The 6,212-nt window shown below is 45.4% G+C and overlaps 1 pseudogene; it reads right to left on the bottom strand.

The window, feature by feature from the left end:
* Nucleotides 1-4,202: 4,202 nt before the first annotated feature.
* LOC148578722 (uncharacterized) lies at nucleotides 4,203-4,680 on the bottom strand (annotated as a pseudogene).
* Between the last annotated feature and the right edge of the window lie 1,532 nt (nucleotides 4,681-6,212).

Genomic DNA, 6,212 nt, shown 5'->3' with positions numbered 1-6,212 from the left:
ACCCCTCACCTTTGCATGAAATTTTCAACACATGCGGGGATAGCAACGGTACGGAGAGACCAGAAATTGGCAAGAAAATGCTACAATGAAAGCCTGAACCTGAGAGAAAAAGGCAAGGAAGTCCACACCATAGAGCTCGGCAGCGCAAGAGCGAAAAAAGAGCTGCGGCCACAACCAGGAGAAAAAACTAAAGAAGTACGGGTCGGCGAAGAGGAAGGAAAAAATACCAACATAGGAGCCAACCTAGAGGAAAACTTAAAGCAAAGATTGATGCAGCTCTTAAGAGACAATTCTGACCTCTTTGCCTGAAAAGCTTCTGACATGCCAGGGATAGACCCCGAGCTCATGTCCCACAAGCTCTCAGTATATCTGGGGTCCCGATCTGTACAGCAGCGAAGGCGTAAACTCGGTCCAGAAAGGGCTCAAGCGGTGGAAGAGCAAGTACAAGCACTCCTAGAGGCCGGCTTCATCAGGGAAGTCAAATATCCGACGTGGCTAGCAAACATAGTACTAGTCAAAAAGCAAAACGGCAAGTGGAGGATGTGCGTCGACTATACCGACCTGAATAGGGCGTGTCCTAAAGACCCATATCCCCTCCCAAGCATTGATACCCTAGTAGACTCTAGCTCGGGGTATCAATACTTGTCGTTCATGGACGCCTACTCGGGATATAACGAAATCCCGATGTACAAGCCTGACCAGGAAAAGACATCATTCATCACGCCTAGGGCAAATTACTGCTATGTGGTCATGCCTTTTGGATTAAAGAATGCAGGGGCCACATACCAAAGGCTGATGAATAAGGTGTTCTCTCCACACCTCAGGAGCTTGATGGAAGTCTACGTAGATGACATGCTGGTGAAAACCAGGGAAGAAACTGACCTCCTGACAGACCTCTCTCAAGTTTTCAACACCATAAAGTCGCATGGGATAAGGCTAAATCCCGCAAAATGCACCTTCACGGTGGAGGCTTGAAAGTTCCTAGGGTTTATGCTAACTCAAAGGGGGATCGAAGCAAATCCTGACAAGTGCAAAGCCATCCTAGAAATGAAAAGCCCGACTTGTTTAAGAGAGGTTCAACAATTGAATGGTCGACTTGCAGCCCTCTCCAGGTTCTTGGCAGGATCAGTATTAAGATCCCTTCCACTATTCTCTCTACTAAGAAAGGGATGCCATTTTAAATGGACTCCAGAATGCGAAGAAGCATTCCAAGAGTTCAAAAGGTTCTTGAGCCAACCTCCAATCCTGACCCGACCTCTAGTTGGGGAAGAGCTCATTCTATATTTGTCTGTAGCAGACAAAGCTGTAGCATCAGCCCTGATATGAGAAGATGAGGTCGGGCAGCATCCCATGTACTTCACTAGCAAGGTTCTACAAGGTCCTGAACTAAGGTACCACAAACTAGAGAAGTTTGCTTACTCCTTAGTAGTAGCCTCACGGAGGTTACGGCCTTACTTCCAAGCCCACACAATAAGAGTTCGAACGAACCAACCTATAAAGCAAATCCTCCAAAAGACGGATGTTGCAGGGAGAATGGTTCAGTGGGTAATAGAACTCTCCGAGTTCAACTTGAAATACGAAACTTGGACAGCAATTAAAGCCCAATGCCTCACCGACTTCATAGCAGAATATGCGGGAGACCAAGAGAAAAAGCCAACTACGTGGGAACTATACGTAGATGGATCCTCAAACAAGACATGAAGCGGTGCCGGCATAATACTGGTTAATGAAAGGGGAACACAAATAGAGGTTTTTCTCAAATTTGAATTCACAGCTTCTAATAATCAGGCAGAATATGAAGCCCTAATCGCAGGATTAAAGCTGGTAGAGGAGGTCGGTGCCACAAAAGTGATGATATTCAGCGATTCTCAGGTAGTGACCTCCCAAATAAAGGGAGAGTATCAAGCCAAAGACCCAAATATGAAAAGATACTTGGACAAAACTTTAGAGTACCTCAGACGCTTTGCAGACGTCGAGATCATACATATAACTCGGGATCTTAACAGTAGAGCAGACGTCCTCTCCAAGTTAGCAAGTACCAAACCCGGGGAAAATAATAGAAGCTTGATCCAGGAAACTCTCCAAGAACCCTCTGTAGTGAAAACAGAGGCCAAACAAGATGTCCTTGAAGTAACCGGGCTAAACCTCGGATGGATGAGCCCCTTGGTCGAATACTTAAAATTCGACATCCTCCCTAAAGAGGAAAAAAAGGCCAAGAAAATCCGGAGGGAAGCACAATACTATACTCTGGTGAAAAATATCCTCTATAGAAGAGGAATATCAACACCATTGCTGAGGTGCATACCGACCTCAAGGACCACTGAAGTACTAGAAGAGGTTCATAATGGAATCTGCAGAAACCACCTCGGAGCCAGGTCGCTTGCCAGAAAGATAATCCGAGCTAGGTTCTATTGGCCGACCTTGCAGAAGGATGCCATAGAATTTATGAAGAAGTGCTAGCCATGCCAGATGCACGCAAATTTCCACGTGGCTCCCCCCGAGAAGCTCATTAGTATAACTTCTCCTTGGCCCTTTGCAAAATGGGGGATGGATCTACTAGGACTTTTTTCCCAGGCCCCAGGACAAGTCAAATACTTAATCGTGAGAATAGACTACTTCACGAAGTGGATAGAAGCAGAACCATTAGCCACCATCACGGCCCAAAGAAGTCGGAGGTTCCTCTACAAAAACATTATCAAAAGGTATGGGATATCTTATTCCATCACCACAGATAATGGAACCCAGTTCACCGACTCTACTTTCAGAAGCCTGGTAGCCAGTATGAAGATCAAACACCAGTTCACCTCAGTGGAACATCCACAAGCAAATGAACAAGTCGAGGCAGCTAACAAAGTCATACTGGCAAGACTAAAGAAAAGGCTACAAGATGCAAAAGGAGCTTGGGCTGAGGAGCTCCCCCAAGTGCTATGGGCCTACCGGACGACGCCCCAATCTGCCACGGGGAAACACCCTTCTGACTTGTCTATGGCGTAGAAGCCATGATACCAGTAGAAATCGACGAGCAAAGTCCAAGGGTGATCTTCCATGACGAGGTCGGGAACATACAGGGGTACAAAGAGGAACTTGAATTGCTCCCCGAAGTCCGAGAGCAGGCCCAGATAAGAGAAGCGACATTAAAGCAAAGAATGACTATCAGATATAACAAGAAAGTCATTCGAAGGAGTTTCACCCTAGACGACTTGGTCTTAATCAGAAACGACATCGGAGTCAATAAATCTGGAGAAGGAAAACTTGCTGCTAATTGGAAGGGACCATACATGATTAGTGAGGTCTTAGGAAAAGGTTATTACAGAGTGACCGACTTAAACAGCACCGAGTTACCTAGGACGTGGCATGCCTGTAATATGAAAAGGTACTACAGTTAAAAGCGAACTCTACTCCCTGATGTACTCTTTTCCCAACTTCATGGTTTTTTTCCAAAATAAAAGGGTTTTCGTGAAGGGGGGTTTTTAACGAGGCATCACAGTAGAGACTAAGGGACCATAGATAGTCAAAATCCCTTAGTAGTAGTAGAGTACTTTTGCGAATAAATAAAGATCTTTGACAATATCTCTTATAAATTCCTTCTCGTTTTTCTTTCTTTCTACGAAACACGCCGACTTAAGCTCGACAAAGCGTGAAAATCCCATGAACCGATCTAGATGGTCGTCAGGATAAAACGACGAGGTACAAGTCGGTGTAAAGAGGTTATAAAATTCGATCATGATAAACTCGGAAAGTATCTGACTTACAAGTCAAAAAAACCGAGAAATAAATAAATGCATCGCAAAAATAACCTAAGTCATAAGAGCTCAATAAATCGAAAAAGAAACAAATTTGAGTATAAGGAATACCAAAAGAGATCAGAAAACCTGCCGAAAGCATTAAGACAAAGACTGTCCCAAAGAAAAATTTAAGAGAAACTTAGAAGAAGGGATAGTCAGCCAAGAAAAAGGTTTTACCTAAAACAGAAAAGCATGCACACAACATACAGAGGTAACCTAAACCCTTATAAAAAAAAAAGGTATTTTTGTTAACTTAAACCATTATCCAAAAGAGGGTATTTTTTGTTAATGGCCATAAAAGGCCAAGGAAGTGTCAGCAAAATACCACCACAATTCAAGAAAATAAATAGTTTAAAAAAAAAAGAGGGGACCCACAGGCCGGGCCCCCATATAGCCACAATTAGTTTCTTTTTTTTTTCAGTTAGGAAGGACGTCACCACCAGAGCCGGGAGTAGTAGTCGGAGCACCACCAGAGTCAGGAAGAGTAGTCGGAGCGCCATCAGGACCAGGGAGAGAAGCATCCATAGGAGATGGAGTGGAAGTTCCAGGAGCCTTCGAAGAATCGGGGCATCTTTTGGTCGGGGAGGGGACTCCATTATCCTCTGCCCCCGAGTCTTTAAATCAGATCGGTGACATATTGGGGAGAGGGAGGAGAAACTATAGCTCCATCGACCACAATCTTGTCCGGATCCAGAGGAGAGAGATCCAGGTCGGGAGCAAGAACTCCGACCTGTTCTTTAAAAATCCTCCAAGCTTCTTCAGCCCCCTCAGCAATGGAGTCCTCCAACTCTGTATAGGCATCCCGAGCTCTCATCAAATCTTTTTTCACCCCCACAAGGTCCTCAAATAAGCCCGAATAACTCTCCTGCGCCTTCTCCCTCAGGCCCTCCGCCATAGAGCACTAGGCCTGCAACTTTCTCTCCCTCTCCTGGAGGCCATCCCTCTCCTCCCTCAATTTGGCGACCTCCTCCCTCAGTACCTTCTCCTGCTCTTGATATAAGAGAAACCTCCCCTCCAGCTCTTCAACCCTCGAGGATGAACCCAGAGAGCTAAGAGGAGTCTTCTCAAAAATATCAAGAAACTTTGTGCACACCCCTACTGCCCTGATACTCTCCTGAGCCAGAATAGTAAGGTGGTTTCGAACAGAAGCAACATCCATACCTATACGAGTATGAGGATAGATATGCTTCCGAACAAACTGAGGCGCATCCACCTTGGCCTCACCTTCAAAAGAAGAGCTAGACTCTAAAGTCTTGCGCTTCTTCTTCTCTGGCTCAGGGGAAAATCGGGGAGGAGGGGACGGTAGAGAAGCTGAGGAAGAAATGACAATGGGTTGGGTGGGGGTCCCCAAATTGTGAGAAGAGAAAGGAAGGGAAGGGACAGCTGCCCTGGCGCCACCGACCCTGGCGCGAGACCTCGCCTTGGCCTCCTGAACTCTCTGGTAAGACTCCCTGGAATTCTTCTTCGCCATCTCTGTAAAAACAGTTAGGTAGCTAAAATCAGCAAAACAAGTCGGAAAAAACAAGTCGGAGAATATGGTAAACAAACAAAAGCTACCTAGTTGAGCCTGGACAAAGGTCGGGGACCCCTGGAGAAACTTTTTTGTATCCAGTTAGGGGGCTCTTCCCCATACTTCTCGGAGGAACCCTACAATGGCCGCCTCCACCTCATCCAAGTCATCTAAACCATATTTTTCACAAGGGGAGGCCTCTAGCCAGTACAGAGGGAAGCGAGGGGAAGAATTCTCATCCAGAAAAAAGGGGTGGTGACCCTCTACAGCTTGAACTTTGAAAAAGAAATTTTTGAAGTCATGGAAGGATTCATCAAAAAGGGTGAAGACTCTCCGACCTTGTATAGCCCGGAAAGACACCCACTGTTGTTTGTTATTTTGCCAACTAAAGGGCTTAGTCATGTGCAAAAGGAAAAAGAAAATCCTCAGGAAAGTCGGAAAGTCTAAAGCATGGCTGATAAATTGGTAAATTTTCAGAAAACTCCAAGAATTAGGGTGAAGTTGGGTAGGAGCAACACGGCAGTGACGTAAAATGGCTATCTCAAAGTCAGAAAAAGGAAGAAAAATGCCCAAACGGGTAACCATACTCTCATACATATAGAAAAAATGAGGGGCTGCCTCAGCAGCCCTCGCAAAGCAAACCCGGTCTTCTGGACCCGAGGCAATCAACTCGTACTTCGGCTCATCCTCCTCAGAAGTACAAATTCTATGATGAGTGCGGAGGTTAGTGATGAAGTCAGTATCTACAAAGGGTTCCTCCCTCAGAACTGTGACATCCACCCATTGAGCAAGGCTTTCTATAGAAGACATTCTTTCCTAGAAAGGGGTAGCAAAACCTACAAAGGAAAAAGAAAAAAGAATAAAAAAACAGGGTCTCTAAGGGCCTGGAATCAAACAGAGTTACTAGGAGCCTACGA

The sequence above is a fragment of the Arachis ipaensis genome, chromosome B1 (genome assembly GCF_059453495.1).
Source record: "Arachis ipaensis isolate K30076 ecotype BB chromosome B1, ASM5945349v1, whole genome shotgun sequence".
Classification (NCBI taxonomy): Eukaryota; Viridiplantae; Streptophyta; class Magnoliopsida; order Fabales; family Fabaceae; genus Arachis; species Arachis ipaensis.
Note: the sequence above shows the minus strand (reverse complement) of the source record. Positions and strands in the feature narration are given on the sequence as shown.